Source organism: Heterocephalus glaber, unplaced genomic scaffold (genome assembly GCF_053883595.1).
Source record: "Heterocephalus glaber isolate CG9 unplaced genomic scaffold, H.glaber_assembly_v1.0 deba00001481, whole genome shotgun sequence".
Classification (NCBI taxonomy): domain Eukaryota; kingdom Metazoa; phylum Chordata; class Mammalia; order Rodentia; family Bathyergidae; genus Heterocephalus; species Heterocephalus glaber.
The window spans coordinates 55,312,795-55,336,007 of record NW_028258317.1 but is presented as its reverse complement, the minus strand read 5'-3'; the positions used below and the strand labels follow the sequence as shown (position 1 = coordinate 55,336,007).

Sequence of the window (23,213 nt, the reverse complement as noted above, 5' to 3'; positions counted from 1 at the left end):
ACTATGTAAAGGTGCAAATTTCCAATGATGAATGTCATTATATTGTATACCTAAAATGTGCCAATGATTAGAATGAATGATCGATAATGCAAAATAGGAAGAAAAGGTCCAAAAGGGTAGGGGTAGTGGAAGGGGCAGGGGAAAGGAAAGAAGGGAAAGGAAAAATGATGAGAAATGGAAATAATGGAAATAAAGTCTTTGTAAATAGGGAAGGGTGGAGGGGGTGAAGGGAGGGCTAGGAATGGGGAAAAATTAAGAACCAAGATGCATTATGTAAAGGTACAATTCCCAATGAGAAATGTAATTGTGTTGTATACCTACAATGTACTAATAAAAGAATTTAATTTAAAAAAAAAGAAGAAGAAAGGTTTGTTTCAGCTCACAATTTTGACAGCTTCGGTCTATGGTGTGTTGGCCCTATTGCTTTTGGACTGTAGCAGTGCTAAACATCATGGTCAAAGTGCATGTCAGGGCAAGCTCCTCGCTTCTTGGTGGCCAGGAAGTAGAGGGGAAGACACTGGTATCCCACAACCCTCTTCAAGAGCATGCCCTCAGTGACCTAAAAAATCTCCCACTAGACAACACCACCTTCCAATAGTGCCAAGCTGAGGACCAAGCCCTTACCCATGGACCTTTTGAGGATGTTCCAGATCCAAACTATAACAAACTGAAACAATGAGGTTGCATACTTAGCAAACTGAAACAGCACTAAGAAAATGATAGAACTGACATTTTCCAGCCTTTGTTTCTTAGGATATTTATATAATAGATTGCATCCAAAACAGTAAGCATGAGACACCCTTATTCAAAGTGTAGAGAAAAATATTACAAAGAAAATATGACAAAGTTTTATAAAGAAATGGCCCCAAAGAATCAGTTGCATGCCAACTGGACTCTGTGACCAGATGAATAATACAAAAATAAATCCTGGAGGCAAGAGAAGAATCCGGCACATACAAATTCTTCACCCACATCTCTCAATCTCACCCATCTCTTTCTCACCTCAGACCTAGGGAGGATGCATAACTCAAAGCATGTTTCCTTTAGTTGAGAATAACAAAGGATTTTCATCTGACCCCCACTGGAGGCATCTAAGGCAGAGGGTGGATGGCCTACTTGAGGAAGTCTAGAAGGAAAGAGAAGGTCTGAGTGACTATTTTGTTGATGGGTTCAAGAGGGGGCAACTGTGCATTACCCACTCAAAGTTTGCCTGAGAAAGACCTGAGATGTTTCCCAAGAGTTAACTACTTAAGAGAGTGGAAATGGCCTCTGTTACTCCCGCATCCTGTAAATTATAACCATATGGAGGCATGAGGTGACCTGAGAACAAACCCAGATGCATTCCCCAGACAGCCAGAGACTGAGCGCAAAGTTACAAGTGAGCACCTGGGTTATAGATGCATCTGTAGAGGCAAAATGAACTACCTCAGTGGGAGATAGGAGTGAGAGAGGGGCCCCAGCAACTGTTGCAAAGGAGAGATTCCATTTTCGTCCCATGTTTCTGTAGCCAAAATTTCTAAAGGCCTCTAACCATCTGCTAGGTCAGGGAGCCAAAGGTACCTAGCCAAGTGCCATTGCTCTTATCCTCTTATGTTTCCTCCCTCCCTGCATTCGCTCCTGGGAAGAAGTGACAAACTTGCCTCCCCTCTTGTTTTATGTAGGTTTCAGACTAAAAAAGGGCCCAGCTTGGCCAGAGAGAGTTGATATTGAGTTGTATTTGGAGTTTTGACCTAGCATGGGACTAGGACTGGGCAGTATAAAGACTGAATTAAAGCTGTGTCTGTGACTTAAAATGACTGCAGGACTGTTGTCTCCTTTCCTGAACAAAAAGAACACAGACTCACACAGACCCTTACCCAAGACCAGGAGAGCATTACCTCCCACCCAATTCAAAAACAAAAAGGGAAGCCAGACATGGTGGCATACGCCTGTGATCTCAGCTACTCCAGAGATTGTGGCAGAGGGATCTCAAATTTGAGGCCAACCTGGGGAACTTAGCAAGACCTTGTCTCAAAATTTTAAAAAATAAATAATGAAAAGAGCTAGGAATATAGCTCAGTGGCAGAGAACCCCTGCGTTTCATCACTAGTACCTTCCAAAAAAATAGAAAATTAAGAGGCATTTGATCAAAATCTACACACTGTACCCCATATATGTGTGCATCATATAATTAGAGATAGATCTGGTACAAATTTCCTCTTTCTGAAAAGTAGCTTTTAATAGTAAATCACTACCAAAGTTGTCATAGTTGGCTTTTTCATCTTTCTTATTTTAAAGAGAGAATTTTAGGTGCATCCTACTAATATAATGATAATGATTAGAGCCCATGGTACAGATCCTGAAGTCAAAGGTCAATTGAAGAGCATTGGCAACTGTTTTATTGGAGAGGTGTTGTACCTCCCTGGAAATGTTGATTCTATTACTCCCCTTGAATTTTAGGGCTTTCTTCAAATTTTGGAAATATGAGCTGTTTCCTTATCATGCCTCATGCCTCAGTGCTCAAGTTTCTGTGATCTGTCACTCAAGTAGAATCCTTAGAAACACCACATGGCCCCATTTGGCAATGAAATTGAATGTAGACAGAATAATTATGCCATGCACCTGTGCCTCCCAGCCATCCTAATAAAAATCTTCAAGACAGTTCCCATTTTCCCCACACTGCCTCCTCACCTTTGCATTCCCAACAGTAAGTTTCAAGTAAGGGGAATTTAGAAGAGAATGCTTTGTGATTCAAATAGGAATTATGCTCTAGATTCTGTCATTCAGTTATTCCTAGCAAATTTCTAATCTTCCCATTAAGTCCTGTTATGGTTACTGTAGTAGTTTAAATTGAAGTCTACCAAAGAAACTAGATTTATGCCTTTACAGTAACCTTAAAAAAATACGGTAGCCTTGGATATATATTGTATACAGAAAGCGCACAGATTTTTTGTTGTTGTTGTTTGTTTGTGTAAACTGAGGATTATAAGGGTAGAAAACCAGAAGAAACTACCCTCAAAGATATTCTTCCACACTTAAAATCCGTATTTCTCCTTTCCCTCCTCCCCACTCCCGTTCCCCCAAATGTTATCTGGAGCCATCTACAGGTTGAAGACCACCTTTCTTAGCTTCTGCTGTGTTGCCTTGAAGCTGTAATATTTATCTTTCAGACAGTTACTGCTGCTTCCCTCACCCCAGCCAGTTGTCAGTGACAGAGATGTTTAAAAAACAATCACTTTAGTGTCATGAAAATCACTGCTAATTAAACTCAACCAGAGCACTTGCTGAGCGTTTAATGTCTATCCTGCATTGTGCATTTTCCTAAGATCTTCTTTTCTCTAAGCAAATTATGAACAAGACAGCAGATTTCTGAACCTTGGGGGGCATTTTTCCCCAGTTTGCATTTTTGTTCTTATTTTTATGGCATGATGCCTGATCATTTGTTGATGAAAGTATTTTGAAAACAAGACAGAATTTACAATTGAATTTTTAAATTTTGAGATGTCTGATATTGAATTAACTAAATACTGTTTAGTAAATATATAGTATTAAAAACTTTTCCTTTTGTTTAGCTAAACAATAAAATGATTAACATTTATGGGGTGTTTTCTATGTGTTAGTCATAGTTCTAAGTGCTTTATTTCATTTAGAATTTTCAATAACCTTCTGTCATTTTGCATTTGCATTTTCTGTCCTCAGTCCTGTATCATCCCTACTTTTCAGGTAAGGAAATTAAAGCCCAAAAAAGTCAATGCTGCCAGCAGGCTGGGACAAGTGACCACAAGAAGGGTAATCGCCAAAATCCTTAGAAGTTATATTGTTTCTGTTGATTATTCTAAACAATAGTTAGAATCTCTTTAGTGAAAAAAGAGATTTGTCTTAATACTAAAGAAATCAAGAAGGATTAACTAACTACAAAATAAAGATCTGTTAGATGCAATACATTTAACTTTAAGAGGTAAGCTGCATGGTATTTATTTGTGTCATTTTGTATGTATCTATAAAAACCAAAATCTGGGAACCATGAAACTACTCAAAAGAAGTAAGACATGTATTAATAAAGCCAAATTAAATAATGATCCAAAATTATGATCCAAAAGATCAATACAGATCAAAAATGCTAAAGAAGCAGAGCCTGCTGGGGCTCCAAAGGTTGCATAGTGGAAAGAGAGAGGGAGAGAATTCCACACAAATAAAAAGCACTGGCAGAAGCCGAAGGGTATAAATAACAGAGATCTGTGAATGGTGAGCACACCAGATTGGCTCAGTCAGAAGTTGACCTAGGACAGATGGCTCAAATTGTAGACCCATGGACTGTACAAAACTAACAAATGTATTTGCTTGCCCTAAATAGTATTTTTAGAAGTATTCCACATTTTTTTAAAAATCCACTTTGGCAAAAAAGCACAAATCATATATGAGAAACTCAATGAATTTTTATAAATTTTGAACACACTTATAAAATTCCTCATGTATCAACAAACAGCTCACCTGCTAGCAACCCATGACAGTCCCTCACTGCCCTGAGTCAGTAATGCTCCGAAGTAAGCACCAGCCTGACTTCTTTCAACATAGGTTCCATGGGTTAGTTTTGTGTGACCCAGAACTTTATACAAATAGGATCATGTAGGAGATATCGTTTTGTTTCCATTTTTTGTGCATTTGTACAATTGGCCCTTGCTGTTTCATGTAGCAAAGCAAGCATTCCTTTTCACTGCTACACAGTATTGATGCATTCTATTGACAATGGACATCGGCATTGTGGTCATTTGGGGCTACTATAATATCAAGTTTCTCTGAATATTCTTGCACATGTCTTTTAGTTCAAGTGTGTGTACATTTCTAGTGGAAATGGAATTGCTTGATCATAGCATTGGTGTATATGCAGCTTTCATATAGCAAGTAGTTTTCCCTTTTTTTTGTACCAAGGATAGAACTCAAGACCTTGCACTTGGAAGGCAGGTGGCGGCACCACTAAGCTAAATCCCAGGCCTAGCAAGTAGTTTTCTAACTATAAGGTGGTTCCATTGTTTGTAGTTCCATAGACAGAATCATACTATATTTTTAATGCATATTCCTCTAGTTATTATCAAGATGACCACCTTTTACTTGTCTATCTTTGCACTCACACAAGACTTGACTTCTGGTAGGGTGTACATCCTCTAATTTTGCTCTTTAAGACTGCCTAGTTTATTTTTAACCTTTTGTATTTTCAGATAAACTTTAGAACTGGCTACTGGGCATGGTGGTACACAATTATAATCTCAGCACTATGGGAGGCTGGGGGAAGAGGACTGTAAATTCAAGCCCTACCTATGCAAATTAATGACTTAGAGAGACCCTACAAAAGAAAAAAGTAGTTCAGTGCCAAAGCCCCATTTTTATCTCCAGTACCACAAAAAGAAAAAAAAATAGAATTGGCTCATTAATTTTCACACTTACAAAAGATGGAATTATAGTGAATATATAGGCCAATTTGGGGAGAAGTTACACTTTTATAGTATTGAACCTTCTAAACTATAAAAATGGTATATTCTATTTGCTTAGATCTCTACTTTAATTTCTTGTATTATTGCATGGCACGCTTATAAGAATTTGAGTCATTATTTGAAAATTTGAACATTTAATGTACAAAGAAAAGTTTTAAGCTTCTCTTGAACATAAGAATATCTAGCCAGATGTAGTGGAATACACTTGTAATCCCAGTATGAAAGAAGCTGAAGTAGGAATCTTGTGATTTTGAGGTCAGTCTACACAGTGAGACCGAAAGAGACAGAGAGAGACAGGGTGACAGAGAGAGAGAGACAGAGACAGACAGAGGCAGAGATATAGAAGACAGAAAGAGACAGAGACAGAGGACAGAGAGAGAGTATATTTAGCAAAACCAGTCCAGTACTCCTAGGTGGCAGCAATAGACAGGAGCTTCCCCCTGTACCTGTGGTGTGTGCTCTTCGATTCTTTGCAATTTCCACCACAAATTCACTAGATAAATCTGGATTCACAATCCTGATTTCATTCTTATCTATCTGCCGGACCACTGTTTGTTGCAAAAAAGACAAAAGAAAATCATGAGAAATAATACTCATCACTCATTCTGCAAATATTTATTGAATGTTAACTCCATGTCAGGCACCATGATGTGTTAAATTATACTACTGAACAAAAGTGCATAGTTAATTTTAAATATTTTAACTCAGAGGACCTTAATACAATATTTCAGTCATAATTATAGTAACATGGCAAATTTTCATACAAAAATATTTTGCATAGCCATCTTCATTCTGCCAATTTAAGGGAGTGAGGGTGATTGCAGGGTGAACACAAAGAATGAGGACATAGGAAAAGAAACCCAGAGGGACAAAGAGAAAGAGATTTTTCTGGTATATTAACAGAAAATTTCTCAAAATCACCAGGATATCAAATTGCCCTAGGGTTTGCAGTATCCTCAGGGTCAAAGTGACAGACACAAAACACCATAATGACCAATACTGACAATCTTTGCCCCCAGAGAACTCTCTTTCTGATGGTAGTAATTTAATCAAAACAAAATAGAGAAATTCCTTGAATTTCAATCATTTGAATTTTGAAATTATCTTAGGGCTAATGGGCAATAAGTGGGGTTTTATTTCCTGTTGTTCCAGGGTTTGTTTGTTTTTGGTACCAGTGATTGAACTCAGGACCTTGTGCTCCTAAGGCAGGCATAGTTTCTTAATATATTCACGGAAGACTGTTTCTTCATTGGCTCCTCAGTTTGAAAAATCAGCCAGGACTAGTCAGTAATGGGGCCTCTGGTTTAGGGCCCTATCATTCTCAGTATGCCATCTCACCTGATCGAGGAAGCTAAGCAGGTTGGGCCCAGTTATATTTGGATGGAAGTAATGGAATTCTCTGTGAACAGGGGAAAGAAAAGAGGAAGAAAAATTCCCCTATAGAATGAACTCTTAGAATGCAAAGAAAGAGCCCAGGGTAAGATATATTTCTTTCCCCAAGAGCTCAAAGCACCTTCTCAGTCACTGTTCTCAGTTTGGCTTTCACAATAGAGTTAATAATATAATTGTGTGTGTATGTGTGTGTGTGTGTGTGTGTGTGTGTGTGTGTGAGAGAGAGAGAGAGAGGTTTGTTGAAAATAAGCTCCAGTTATTACTAATAGATCACTAAAGTTTCCCCCATGAAAAGATTTTGCAGCCCTCTTTCTTGTATTTCATACCATGTCTTGACACCAATTAACCCTACCACAGGTAGACCTACTAACTCTTTCAGGCCTCTGAGGTATCATTCATATCATTCAATTCACTTCTAGTACTGCACTCTCTAAGTGTTCCACTCAAAGATGCTATTTAGCTCTATATACTTGTGATACATAAAATAATTCCTTGAAAGAGTTAACCTACATCCTGCTTCAAATATTTGATTGTAAGAGATGTATAAAGAAACTGGAAACACTAATGCCCAATATCCCAAAATTTTGGCTGGCCCAAAATTCTAGTGACATGTGCAGAAACAGACAAAATTGTCTTTAGAATACAACGGAAGAACTGAGAACCCCAAGAAGCTTTTGCCTATAGTCACACCATAAGCTGGCCTCAAAGCCAGATGGTTTCTAGGTCTTCAAGCGTTTTGCCTGGAGTTTTGCTGATGATATCCTCCAAATCATAGGCATATAGAAGTGTGAGGGGTTAGAGGTTAACACAGAATCACTGTGGGATCTCATGTATCTAAAATTCTGTTTCCTTTCTTTTTTATTATTTTTCCATGTGTCTGAAGTGCAAATGCTAGTCTGTTGCACTGTAAATCCTGCTTGGATGAAACAGAATTTTAAGTAGAATCTGTAATACCACCCCTTCCCGGTTTCCTTCTGGACTATGGTACGGTCACCCCTGGCAAACCAAACCCAGTGGCCTGTATTTTGTCTCAGTTCCCATCAGCATAGTTGCCACTCCCTATAGTTTATTTTCATCTCTCTCTAGCAAACATGGGCACTTGAGAAATGAGAAAAGACAAGGTCAGGACACTCACTGTCCAGCTTGCTCAACAGAGAGGACTGCCAAATCCCAGCAAGCCTGTGTGGGGCTGCCACTGGCACTGCAGCTGGATTCCTTCTGAAACAAAAGTCTCAAGTTTAAATCACTCTGAGGTAGGAGAAAGTGCTAGGAATAAATGGGGGTGGGATTCCTGGAACCACAACCCCCCATGCCAAGGTTCAAAATTCTAAACATTGGAGTTGATTGTGAACTTAGTTATCACCTAGTCCAAATCTCACCTATTGCCCAGGAAGGAAAGGAACTGGGTAAGATAAGGAAGGTGACCTATTCCAGGCTGTGTGCCTCATTAGTGGCACAATCACTAGGTGAGGGTATTGGAAGACACTTATCTCAGATAACAAGGATTTATTTTAAGGATGCACAAGGTGGGGCAGCCCAGTAACAACTAAATCTCACCAAGTGCTAAACAAGATATCAGCACCAAAGAACATCCTCAGTCCACTTCCTTCACTCCGGCAGGGGTCCTCAGATGTGAGCCATCTGCCTGCTCTAGTTCTTCACTGCAGTGAGCACCATCCACTCAAGCTCTGGCACCAGACCTCAGAGTTATTACAGATGATGGTCCTCTTCAGAGAGGTGTCCGACCCTGGTCAACCAGGGTGGGATGGAGAGATAAAGCTGAGCAATCATCCTTCCTGAATGGGGCTTTGGCCATGGGAAACACTAGGAGCAGAGCAGAATCCTCCCCAAATTAGTATTTTGAACTAGATTCTACATCTCCTAGTCCTACTTAGGACTTATGCATAGTAGTAAGAAAGAAAAATAATGTATAGTTGTAAGAAAAATATTTCTGGAGATAAGATGCCTGGCTTTTAATCCCAGTCATTATTTTTTAGTAAGCAATTAAAAATTCTTTATCTATAACATACAGCTTACATTACCTGTCTTAAAAAGTTAAGGGAGTACTGAGATAATTTATGTCAAGTGTTTAGAAGCCGATCTGACACAACACATCTTACTTATTGGCATATAAATGTTCAATAAATATTAGATATCATTACTATTTTTTTCCACAGCATCTGTGATAGTTTTAAAATACGTCTACAAATTCTTTGACCTTTCACACAAATGATGGAATCTAATTCTCCTCCTTTGAATGTGGTCCACATTAGTGACTTGCTTCTAGTGAGTGGGATACAATAAAAACAATGCAGCATGACTTCTAAGGCCAGGTCAGGAGTGATACAGCTTCTTCCTGGTTGGAATTCTTGCACTTAGAAGCTAGACACTATGCTTTGAGGAAACCCAGGATCCCTGGGGAAACCACGTGTGTAGATGGCCTGGCTATTATCTTCAGCTAAGGTGACAATCAACATCAACCACAGCTGTCGATGAATGAACTGTTAGGTAATTCCAGCCTCAGCCTTTAAATCTTTCACTCAACATCATGGCTCAAAGCCAGTGATCTGCTCCAAGCTTTACTAGATCATATTATCTGTGAGCATCATTAAGGCCCAATTTATACCATTTAGCTTGGGGGTAATTTAGGCAGTAATAGCCTCTTTTTTTCATCTCTATGAGAGTATTTTTGCAGCGATCTTGATAGAATTATAAAATTCAGGAAACATCAGGTTATCTCTAAAGCTTTTTTTTTTTTCACTTCTACTCTGAAGTGCTTCTTAACCAGAGAGAGATTTGTTTGTTTGTTTGTTTGATTTTTGAGACACATTCTCTCTCAGTAATTCAGGACTACCTTGAACTCACTATGTAGCCCAGGCTGGCCTCAAACTCATGGCAATCCTCCTACCTCAGCCTCCCAAATGCTGGGATTGCAGGCATGGATTATAATGGTCTAGGAACTTTTAAAGAAAAAAAAGTAGTATCTTGGTTCAGTAACAGTTATACAAAGTTTAAACACGTGTAATTTGAACATATTTCTCATTTAATTGCAGTAAATTTCTACACTGCTCACTGATATATCCATTCCCAACCTTGAGTTTAGAAAAAACAAGCTGAAGATTTTCACTCAATTATTAGAGATTATGAGGATCTGTATATGCCTGCTTATTTTCTTTTTTACAGTGCCCTGATAGGAAGACCACACTTTCAGCCTGTGAATAAATGAGAAAGAACTACATTTGGGTTTTTTGTGTATGTCTCCTGATGGAATCCAGTTTAGGAATGGAAGACCCTAAACTGCAGTTTTCAATGGTGAACTACCAACATATTAACAACAATTGACTCAGTCTTTCCCTTCAAAATCTGGAGAAGTGGACCAGGAGTGATAGTGGGTATCTGTAATCTCAGCTACTTGAGAGTCTGAGACAGGAGGACTGCAAGTTCAAGGCCAACCTGAATGATTTAAAGAGATCCTGTCCCAAATTTTAAAAAAAATCTAAAGGAGCTGGGGAGGTATCTTGGTGATAAAGCACTTCCAGGCAGAGTCCCTGAGTTCCATCACCAATAAATCAGAAGAACTAAGAACAAGACAAGGATGTTCGCCCTCATCACTTCCAGCCTGGGAAATTACACAAGAAAAAGAAATAAAAGACATTCAGATTGGCAAGAAGTAAAATTATTGTAGGCCTAAATCTCACCCAGAGACTCTCACATGTAACCCAGGAAACTTCGTTTCCAGAAGCACTTTAAGAAACAAATGCAGGTGAATTTCAGACCAAACTTTGTAAAACACAAAACTAAAGCTTTCAGGAGTCACAACAATCAAGAGTATAATAACTAGAATGCTACTGCCCGAATTTAATTCTTGGCTATTCTACTTGCTAGCTGTGTGACATACAGTATGGTACTAAACCTCACTGCTTCTCAGTTTTCCCAAGTGCAGAATGGGGTTAACCACAGTTCATACCTCACAGGTTTGACGTGAACACCAAATGCATGAGCCTATGAGAAGCAGTTACACTAATAACACACTAGTCATGTGTTTGCTGTAGGGGAACTAGATTTTGTAAACACCACCACAAAGCACAGTGACACCAATAAGTACATTAGGTGTCATCGCTCCATCCACCCTTTCTTCTCTCAGTTTCCCCTACCCCCTCATGAACACTATGGAAAACAGCCATGGCTTGTTTGAAATCAAATGAAGGCATGAACCAGCCAGCCAGTCCCTCTGCAGCTCAAGTCCTTCTCTGCTTAGAGGACTATTTCTAATCTCCCAGTCCAATCACCAGAGTTTGTTTGGCTTGGTTTTTCCATTACTTTGATTTATGCCATTAGTGAATTTGACTTTCCTTTTTTCTTTAAAGTGCATTTCACTAAAAGTTCATTTCCAAGTGTAAATATAAGACCAAATGTTCCTAAATCCTTATGACTTGTAAAAGTTACCTACACACACACACACACACACACACACACACACACACCATTCACCAGTAGATAGCAAATCTTTAACAGATTGCCTTGCACCTAAGGAAGTGGCTCCCCAGACTCACAAACATAATTTATACTGCTCAACATTTCCTTAAATTAATGGAAATCATGGAGTACAGGAACTGTTTTAGCGTGTTTCCAAACTATTCACTGGAGGAAAGTCATGGTACCCCAAATAAGCAGGGAACTGATGGTTTCCAGTTCAAAAAATCACAGATAACATAGCAGTCTTGTTTTTAAAGTTTCCTGATGATCAGCAAAGAGCAGAGTTTTCTTACAGTGTTAGGGCTGTTTTGTACTGGACAGGGTTAATAGATCACTGATGAGGGGCAGAAATGACTCTTGTACTGAGTTGCTGTAATTCTCTATCAGCCAATAACAGTGGCTTCCTGAAGTAGCAAAAACTTGGGGGGGAAAATGAAGCAAGTGAGAGAAGACATCAAGGTGGGCTGATGATTCATGCCTCTTTTCTGGAGGCTGGGTGTGACCTCTTAAATACCTTTCAACTCTGGGTTAGGGTTTTTCTGCCATTCTACTCAAACACCAATTTATACTTAAATATTAGTTGTACCTCAGGAACAAAATACTTAAAGTTTTGGCTTTAAATCTTCCTCTAGAAAACTCATCAGACATTGGCACAAGTTGAAACTACTTATTCATGTAATTCTTTGAAGCTTGTAACAGTCATAGAGCAAATTTGGCCAGCATTAAAGAAAAACACCAAGCCAAATATAGCTCTACAGTTCAAGTCAGTATTGCATCTAGTGTAAGACAATACTCTGCTCCTTGGAGTGAAGAAGAAGATATACGCTTGTCCTTAAGTGACCTATTTTCAATCTCTTGTAAACATGAAAGGCTGGCAGCTGGGTATTTGCGTGGTGAACTCCACCCTCGCCATCCATATACCATGTTTGGAGGAACTCAGAGGCACTTCCTGTTTGGGGTCATGACTTACAGCCAGAAATTGCTCCTTAGGCAGAATGAGGGCAATAATGTCTGCTAGTGAGACAGGCTTCTCCTTACAGCTTTCAACACTCACCTCATCCCTCCCCAAGGACCAGAAACTTAAAAGCCAAATTTAGGAAGAAAGCAGACAATCTGCGGAACTTCATTAAAGGGACAACGCTCTTCATAGTACCATTGATTGCTATTCAAGCTCACCTTCTCAAATGCTCACTTCTTGGTGATACCTGACGTCCCTTCTCTCGCACACACTCTCCTGAGTGCAAGAGGAATGGATCAAACATAGGATTACCATTCTTTGAAGTGGTGATATGTATTACAGATCTGAAGGCAAGTTTATAGAACTGTCAGTGAGGAAAAATGAACCTTGTGAGCTGAACTTTCTAAAATTAATCCATCTAACAACTACTTTGGAATAAAGCAGAAGCAGGGGATATCTACAACACCTTGAAGGAAACATTTTCCAGCTTGCAAAATTGCCTAGCTAATTAATTCCAACATTATAGTAATTGAGAACCAAAATATCTATCACAGAACAGAAACAGACCTGCTGTTTTTATCAAGGTAATTGCCAGGGTAATTGCTGGAACTCCCCTTAGTTTTGCTCCCTGAAAGCCAAGTCGAACCTTCTGGTTTGCATTTGCTTTTACACATATGTACCCCTTGTGTTAATAAACAAGCATGTTCTGAGGACATTTATAGTCAGAAACTTCCCTACCAGAGGTAAGGTTAGGAAAGAAAACAAAAGGCTGTTTCCAAATCCAAGCCAAGGACTTTATGTAAAAGAATGACAATGACCCCTTATTTAAAACTTTATGTCCTTATTGTGCCCATGTTCAGTGGGTTTCTATAAATTACAAAAAAAACTCTTTCCTAGTAAATATCAACAAAACAGTAGATAAACAAATGAAAGTTAAAGCTTTATTACACACTTTGGAGCTATCTTCAAAGATTACAGAAGTTTGATAAATTCCCTCCTTCACAACCATGAAAGTTCAAAGGAAATCTTCAGCAATCTCAGGATTTGTGAAGCTGTTCTTGCCTCTTCCAATAAGACTCTTTATCCACATGAATCTCAGAGAGCTGAAACAGGTGGCCTTCCACTACACCTGGCTGTTGAGCTGCCCTGAGGTACCTCCAATTCCTTCTGTACATATACACACAAGGGCACATACATGTGTTTATTTCATCTACCCACAAACAATCTCAGAAGTGATAGTTGGATTTGTAAACTTCAATCTTCTTTGGACATAGTTTGAAATAATCCTAACACTTATTCCTTTATCAGTTTATCATTTTGGAGATATTTTCCAGTAAAATTATAATTTATATAAGGTGCAATAAGGATATAGGCCATGGATTTTTAAATGAAGTTTTTACGCACTAAAATATGAAATCTAATAAAGGAAATTTTATCTAAACACTAAAATATATGGATATCAAAAAACTTATATATAGTCACCAAAAAGTAAAGAATTAATTTTCTCTCATTCACAAATTTTTTTATTCTCTATAAATACTAGAGTTGGAAAATTTGAGTTATAGAGCCACAAATGACACACAGCAAGATCAGTTTCCTCACCTGCATGAAGGAAGTAAATAGTCAGGAGCAAATCATTGCCAGGGCATGGCCACAATTTCAACCTTCTAGATGGCTAGTATTCCACAATTTAAAAAGACAAAATGTCGGGCCGGGGATTTAGCGCAGTGGTTTCACCACCTGCTGCGGAAGCACAAGGACCCGAGTTCGATCCCTGGTACAAAAAAAAAGACAAAATGTTTAAATAGGGGAAGAATGGATGAGTTGACTTCCATATTATACATGATATTAAAACTTACATACCACATATTAAAAATGTCAAGCAAAAATTTGTTTTCAATAATCAGTAAAGCTTTTACTGAACAAGAATGAGAAAGAATATTGAAGAGTCTACAGAGATTTCTAAGACCAAACAAATAGGTTCTATCTTGATTTGTAACAAGATACAAATATCTATAGAAAATTGTCCTTCAAGCATAAAAAAAGATGCATCTAATGTTCAAATACAGATTCAGTGTGGAATAATAGTGTAAAAAGCGTGTGGAATAATAGTGTGTAAAAAGCACATAAGAGCTAGTGCACAGGGTGTTAACTGTAGAGTTAGAGAGTTAGCTCTGTCTTTTCCTTGCTCTCACAAACAACAGACTTCATTTTCCTGTGCAGTTTGTGGAAAGGTTTTTCAGTGCTCTGAGAATTGGGAGTCATTACGGGATGCACACTGAAAATAGTTGCTTATTCAGAATAAGTTGAATGCAGAGGGCTATTATTTCTAGTCTAAATGGTTCTAATGGGATTGGGTCAATCAGTTTCTTTCCTAGATCTTTATAGTAAAAATGTTTTCCTTTTCTCTCACTGGAACCTTCTGTTGCTTAAGAGTAGAAGTGCATGTACAAATTCCTGATGACCCTATGTAAGCACCATGATTGCAAATTGAAATCTAGACTTTAACATTGTATCTTAGATTATGAAATAGCTGCTGAAAACCAGAGTCTGTTCATTCTACATTTGGGAAGGGCAGTTATGTTTCCAAGTTTGCCGTTGTTATTATTATTCAGTATGTATCCATAAATCAGTTTGCCTCTTCAATTGTGAAGCTGTTACTTCCAGCCCTAAGTAAAGAATTTTGAAAGTATTTATCTACATGAAGGGGACCTTTGGAATTTGAAAAACTCAGAATGGTATCCTCCTTCTGCTCCTTGGTAGCTAAATGATCTTCATTCAAAAAACCTCTCGATCCTTCTTAATCATGGCTTCTTGATCTTGAAAATGACATTAACATCTACTTTAAAAGATAGTTGTGACTTTTAGAAAATGCTTCTAAAGAGTAAAGCATAATAGTAAAAAAATCAGAGTATTTTAGGACAAAAGCAGTTTCATTTTGTTAGAATATAGACCACAGAAACAACTTTCCAAGGGAAGTCCATAACAAGCTTCACAGGAACATTTCAGTTCTTTAAAGTTGGTCATTTCCATTCATTTGTAAAATCATTGTTGTTAGTGCTTAGTGGGTTCAAGGGGAAATAAATGAAAGAGGAGGGAGGGGAAATGGAAAGGAAAGGGGAGGAGATTTCTGGGTAGCTGAATCAGTTCCTTAAAGAATTTAAACTCCAGTAGTAAATGAGAGGACTTGCCAGCCACCTACTATGAATCAGAATTGAGTTTCTCTGCTGTAAAAGAGGCATAGTCAAAGGATAGCAACACCTGCGAGGAGAACCAGGCTGCTTTGCCTCTGAATTCTATTTCCTTTCATAATTGTGCCTCTGAAAACTATGGTAAAGCCCATACTGTGGAAAGAACTTTTTCAATTTATGTGATTCTCAAACGAGTGTTGGAATTCAAGTATATTTTTAAGAATTTGTTGTGAGAACACCAACGTTTCATAGATGAAGAAACCTGGGTCCACAGGAATAAGTTTAAAAACAACGTAACAACAGTAGAGTGGGGCCAAAACATGAAGTCATCTAGCATGTTCCTCCTGCTTCACACGACCTGTAATTCTCTTTTTCTTAGTCAACTGGAAATACCCTTGAAATACTGCGTGACTCTTCTACCACAGGGAAGAAAGATTCAAATGAGTAAACTCTATAATAGTTTGGGTTTTAGGTTTTTACATGGTTTTATTCCATCTGGCCTTTTCCATTCTCTTTATATCCAGAGATTTTAATTTCTGTCTAAACTATAAGGCTTTCTTCTCCTCTTAATTCATTGCCTAACAACCAAACTTAGATGTGGCTGATTGAATGACTTTCTTTCTTTCTTTCTTTCTTTCTTTCTTTCTTTCTTTCTTTTCTTTCTTTCTTTCTTTTCTTTCTTTCTTTCCTTCTTTCCTTCCTTCCTTCTTTCCTTCCTTCCTTCTTTCCTTCCTTCCTTCCTTCCATGTGGACATAGACTTAGGATTCTAGATTGACCAAAGATCCCTGAATTCCAAGTGTGGCAAACATCTGAAGAAATGGTGGGCATGGGCCAGGGATTTAGCTCAGTGGTGCCACACCTGCCTCACAAGTGCAAGGTCCTGAGTTTGATCCCTGGTACCGCAAACAAACAAACAAACAAAAAAGAAATGGTGGGCATCACAACAGGATTTGGTGTAGACAGAGATAAAGAATAAATGTGGCTCTCCTAGTACCTTACTGAAATATACCATAATTTGGCCCAAAACTGAAAGAGATGAGGAACCCCAAGAGGCACTGAGATGAAATCTCCTAAGAGTTAATTTCAAGTGTAAATTAAACAGAAAGAGCCAGGCTCAGTGGCATATATTTGTAATCTCAGCTGCTCTGGAGGTTGAGGCAGGAAGATTCCAATTTCAGGGCCAACTTGGGCAACTTAGTGAGACCCTGTCTCAAAATAAATAGATCTGAGGATATAAATCAGTAGTAGAGTACTTGCCTAGCATATGAAGGGTCCTGCGATCAATCCCCAACCCAAAGAAAGAAAGAAAGAAAGAAAGAAAGAAAGAAAGAAAGAAAGAAAGAAAGAAAGAAAGAAAGGAAGGAAGGAAGGAAGGAAGGAAGAAGGAAGGAGAAAGGAAAGGAAAATGGAGGAAAGCAGTATACATGTATAAGTTATGGGCTAACATGGTCATGACTTTATTTACACAGAGAATAATGTTAACTCGTTTTTCAGTACTGAGGTTTGAATCCAGGGCCTCACAAATACTAGTCAAGCACTGTACCAATGAGCTACATGCCTAGCCCACTGTATTATCTTTATATTGATAAAAAGATAGTTTTTCTTTAATAGTTACAGAGCAATGAGCCTAGCTAGAATAAGGACTTTAGCTATCATTACTGGGCATCTACTAGCAAGCTTATCTACATTATTTAATTTTATCTAATAATCACAATAATCCTGTAACTTGGTTTTAGTGTCCCTCTGTACAAACTGAATAGCAAAAGGCTTTAAAAATTCAAATGACTTGTCCAAGACCACACAGATCAAAAGTGGTGGGATTGGGATTAGGCACTACATCTGATCTTCCATCTTCTACCAGTCCATCTTCTTCCTCTACCAGTCCATCTTCTTCCTCACTCCCACCCTGTGACCTGAGATTGGGCACTGGTCCAAGCTCGTGACTGGAGCTCACTTGGAAAGTTGAGCTATTTGTTTGCCTCAATTCTTCCTCCTATTGCTCTTTAGGCTTTCCCAGAACTGACTCTCATGCTCCTTTTATTCGCACTTGTGTCTTCTATTGTGCTAATTCACTCTGCATGCTAACTGTGACCTACCCACCCCCAACTCAGGGCTTCCCATCAACTCACCTGTCATGTGACTCCACCCACCCTGAGCTTGCTTTAGTCAATTCTGTCTGTACTGATGCCTCATAGGGCCCACACCCCATGTATGATCCAAAGGACAGAGTATTAAGGTGTCCACTCAGAGAAGTTTAAAATGACTATAGGGTACAGTCTTCAGGAAAGTTCCTGGGAAGGGAGTTTGATCCAAAGACAATATTGACTTCAGTGAAAGGGAGGGCACAGACCAATATATCAAGGAAGGAAGGGGGTAAAAACACTTTAAAATAAGAACAAAGATGTTAAGGAAACCACACTGGGAAAAGAGAATTGGTTTTGATCATACCGGGAGATTACTTTAGGAAAGTGGGTTGGAGTTAACTGTGGATAGATGGTTTGCAAGTTTGAAGATTTAAACATACCTGTCAATTTTGTGCAGAATATTTAGGAATAGGAAACAATGAGACAGAAAACTTAATGAATCACTAAGAAATAGAGAAGATCCTAAATAATTCCACAGATCCAAGCTATTGTTATACTGGACAATCTTATACTGCATCCTTGACCTAGCTGAATTTCTACCCTGCCCTAATCTTATTATCTTTGAGGATAAGTCCTTACAGGCCAGAGATCCCTCTTCAGGTGGGCTAGCCAAACTGATGGATCTAAGGTGGCTGAAAGAGTGACTGTTAAAAAAACCTCTAGTAGGGCAGGGGATTTAGCTCAGTGGTTCCGCCGTCTGCCTCCAAAGTGCAAGGACCTGAGTTCGATCCCCAGTACCAAAAAAAAAAAAACCTCTAGCTTCATTATAATTCCATCTGCTTACTAAATGACATTCCCCACCACCATGCCATGACACTTAACAGTTGTCATGATGATGACTGAAGAGAACCATAAAAGAAGCAAAAAAAGGTGGCACTCTAATTTCTGGAAAATCTCTTCCCATTCAGAGAAAAGACAAAAATATTCCTTCCCTTTATTAGCCTATCCTCCCCCTCATTTCTTTTATCCTATGTCATAATCTCCTAATCCACAAAAAGATGAGACGTTGATTTGCAAGTTTAACTTCCACTTCTCCTATTCTTGGCCAAGAATAAAAGTCTCCTTCAATTCTAAACAGTGCTCGGCCTTGTTAGTCCCACAATTATGAAAGGAAGAAAGGACATAGTTTGGGATTAAAAACAGGTAACATTATGATAAGAGAATGACTGAGACCACTGGAAGAAATAGAAGTTAAAGAGGTTGACACTCTTTATAGACAATGAATATGAATGCTTATGTATCCCTGATGACTCTGGGTGATTTGGAATTAGTCTAGTAAAAAATAGCAATCAGAAAGTTAAACTGAAGGACCAGCATTTGTAAAATGGGTCTAGGTGAGATTCACCACCACAAAAGGTGAAATTTAATTCTCAGAAAACAGATGAACTATCCAAAGGAATAGCAGAGGAAAAATCAGAATTCATTAGCACAACCCTGAATCCATTTATATCCTGTCAAACATTACAGGAGACCATTGTTTTGGATGAATGAGATTTTTCACTAGGTCTCAGCAGGCCAGGCTACTTTAAAAGATACCAATAAGCAGCCAAGTGAAGAGATACATAGGGCAAGTTCTGGAAGGGTCCCAAGCACATGAGCTTTGGTCCCTGTAGAGCATGGTGAGCCTGAAGGGTAGCATGTGGATGAGTTCTTATTCCTCTTCCTATAAGTCTCCACTTGTTCAGATGCCAAAGTTCCTGAACCCCATCCGTTTGGAACTTTTGGAGAATTAATAATAAAAGCGTGGCTAAAGCTTAGACAACCATGCTGACATGGAAAAAGAGGGTCTGATTCAATGCTTACTGAATGGAGACACCTCTAAAGGCTTATATACCCCTTCCTTCAGCCTCCCTTCCTCATCTGTATGGGGCAGGACCTCTTCTAAAATGGGAATCGTATAGTCTATTATTAGGCAAGGTAAGTTAGAGGATCTAAGATTAGAGTTTCTATGATCTGTTTTGGGAAAGAGAAATTCTGATTTCTATGGCCTGCCTTGGGGAGAAAAGGAAGAGGAAAAGGAAAGCAGGAGAAAGAGAGAGCGATGCAGAGAGAGACACAGAGACAGAAACAGAGACAGAGAAAGATAGACAGGGAGAGACTTTTTTTCCCCTGAGGCCCTCTTCTGAGGCTGAAAGCACCCAACGCTATTCTAATCATTTAAAATTATTAGGCCAGGAACCATAGATACAAGTCAAAAAATATATATCATGTTGCAAACAATAACCTTATTCCTCCATAAAGCCCTGGAAACCACCATTCTATTTTCTATGAATTTAACTATTATTGGTCTCTCATACAAGTGGAATCATATGGTATTTGGGGTGTGTGTGTGTGTGTGTGTGTGTGAGACTGGCTTATTTCATTTAGCATAATGACCTCAAGGTTCACATATGTCATAGCATGTCAGCACTTTTCACCCTTTTAAGGCTGAATAATATCCCATTATATATATAGACCACATTTTATTTATCCATTCATCTTTCAGTGGACATTTAAATTGCTTCCACATTTTGGTTGCTGGAAATAATACTGCTGACTCTACAAATGTCATGGCTCTAAAAATGTTAATTTGAGACCCCTCTTTCAATTCTTTTGGGTAGGTAGTCACAAGTAGAATTATTAGACCATATGTAACAATATTTTTAATGTTTTGAGGAACCATCATATTGCCTATGCTATTTTACATTCCCATCAATAATCCACAAAAATTTTCATTTTTTCACATCTTTGCCAAAACTTACTCTTTCTTGTTTGTTTTATTTAATAGCATTCTTAACGGGTATGAAATGGGATCTCATTGTGAGTTTCATTTCTATTTCTCTCATGATTAGTGATGCTGAGCATATTTTGTATGTTGACTGGCCATCTGTCTATTCACATTTTTTCCTGTTTCCTGTTGTTTGTTTGTTTGTTTGTTTTGAGGTTAGGAGAGTTTTTAATTGGAAATAATGAGAAGGAGAATAGCTCTTGGATTTCCAAATGGGTCCCAAACTGTTTGGCCCTTTCCTCACTTTTTAATCAGGTTGTTTATTGCTCTTATTGTTGCTGAATTGTAGGAAATCTGTGTACATTCCATTTATTAAGCTCTTATCATATATATTTTCCTATTCTGTGGATTAGTATTTTACTGGGGTAATTGTATCCTTAGATGCATAGAAATTTTTAATTTTTAGTCCAGTTTATCTACTTTTTCTTTTATTGCCTAGGCTTTCAATGCCACATTCAAGAAATCATTGCCAAACTCAATGCCATGAAGCTGCAGTTGATTAATTTTTTAATGTATGTAAAATTATGATGTAAAATTTATATGCCATAAAACTCACTGGTCCTAAGTATATAGTTCAATAATCCTTATTAAATTTATACAGTTATTCAACCATCACCACAACCCAGTTTCAGAACATGTCTGTCCCTAAAATATTCCCATTCCTGTTCACAGTCAGTCCTTGCCATTGTCCCCAGCCCCAGGCCGTCAGTGATGTTTTCTTTCTCTAGAAACTAGGCTACATGTGGTTAAATTTGAAAAGTTCAACTTAAATTATGTTTTCTAAGAAGTAGCATTTTACAAAATCTGTAGGGGAAAAGGAATGCCATGTAAGCCCCCTATCATATTTTATATGCTTTTTTACACACTTATCCACCATTTTTAGTGTCATTCTTTGTTTTTACATTAATCTCTGTTAAGAGTAACTTCAAGAACTGACCATCTTGTTAGGTAGCACACTCCAACTATGTTAGTAGGATGTGATTTAGTTTCTAGTTTATATCTGCTACTATGCATCTAAGTTCCTTCTTAAATAAGGCATGACATTTCCTGTACGGCACCCAGGTGTGTCATATGCCTGTCCTAATCAACAGCCACCTGTCATGATCTAAACAGGCTTCTATTTTAGTATATGCGCTGCCGAAGTGAGCACTGAACAGGCGTTTAGATTGTTTATCTTCTCTCTCGCACCTCCCTTACCCAAGACTGAGCCACTCACTGCTCAGCACCAGTCACAAGTACCCTGCACTCACTACGTCTGCACGGGCTGGAATTCACAGGCTTCCAGGGAGCCTTAGAAGACGCCAAGTGAGTTCCTTCAGGCTTGGTGTTTAGAGGCTCACACCTGTGTTATTTTTCACCTTGGGTTCTTTCCAAAGCAAGTTTTAGAGAAACAGTGTTATGAAAGAAAGATTAGGTTTTTTAAAAAAAATAACAAGGTGTTCTATTTTGTTAAATGAAAAAATGTCACTGATACCTAGGTAAAATTCAGAAAATCTTGATTAAAAAAAAAATACATGGAATGCTATAGAGACAGGTTTTTTGTTTTGGGGGGAGTTTTTTTTAGTTTTTTTATTTTTTTGGTACTGGGGATCAAACTCGGGTCCTTGTGTTCTCAGGGAAGGCAGCGGAACCACTGAGCTAAATCCCCAGCCCAGAGACAGGTTTTTTAAGCCCAATTTCCTGAGGTGATGAGGTCAAGTTCTGAGCCATAGGTTTTGGGTATGTTCTTTGTATTTTTGAGAAGGGATCTCACCATCAGTTTGGGCTGGCCTTGAAATAGCCACCATCCTCTTGCCTCCACCTCCTGGGTGCCACCACACCCAGTCTGAACAGTTCATGTTTTTCAAAGGTCAACTTCAGATTAAGCTTTGTGCTCAGCTAATTTATGAGACATGTAGGCTTTAGAGTTTCAATTGTAGATGATGACTTTAGTAGATGAAAACAATTAATTTTAGTGTTAAAATTGAGACTCGAATCATTCCACATGAAAGCAAAAGTAATAGTGTGGGAGGGTGTTATTACAGAGCAGGTTGTTTGCAGCTTGACAAAGTACCACACACCTACTTCTCCTTTGAATGTTAAATTCAAAGGAGGTAAGAGAAAATGAACACTTTTTTTCCTTTTTTATTAGTACATGTTTGCAGTATATACAAGTCTCGCCATCACTTGTTATTATTTGATTTCTTTTTTTTAATTCATTAACTTTATTGGTATATTTTAGGTATACAATATGACGACATGCATCATTGGGAATTTGTACCTTTACATGATATATCTTGGTTCTTATTTTTTTCTCCCCATTTCCCTGCCCTCTCTCCAACCCCTCCACCCCTCCCTATTTACAAAGACTTTGTTTCCATTGTTTCCTTTTCTCATATTTATTCCTTTCCCTTCCTCTTCCCCTCCCACTTTCAATTCCCCCTTGGGCCTTATCTTCCTATTTCACATTATCTAGTCTACATTTTGATCCTTATTTACACTTGCAGTTTCTCACCCCAGAGAAACTATTTGGTACTTACACATGTGTGTCCTATTTATTTCAATTAATAGAGTGGCTTCAATGTGCATCCATTTAGCTATAAATGTCTCTAGTTTCTCATTCTATGGCTGAGTACTACTCTATTTTATAAAAAGCAAGAACAAACAAAAAATCCACAGCTTCTTTATCCAGTCACCAGTTGATGGGCAATTGGGCTGTTTCAAAGTTTTAGTTATTATAAACTATGTCCCTATGAACATGGGTGCACATATATCACTGTGGTATGATTCTTTTAATTCTTTGGGGAAGATACCCAGCAGGGGAATAGCTGGGTCAA

General features: G+C 38.3%; 1 protein-coding gene across 3 annotated transcripts in view; it reads right to left on the bottom strand.

Annotated features, from left to right (window-relative positions):
• Window positions 1–23,213, bottom strand: part of Tmc1 (transmembrane channel like 1) — a 455,769-nt gene that overhangs the window by 340,143 nt on the left and 92,413 nt on the right. For all 3 annotated transcript variants that reach the window (XM_087184103.1, XM_087184105.1, XM_087184104.1), the window contains one exon: window positions 13,897–14,068. The gene's annotated coding sequence lies outside the window, so the exon portion shown is untranslated. The remainder of the gene's footprint in view (window positions 1–13,896; window positions 14,069–23,213) is intronic.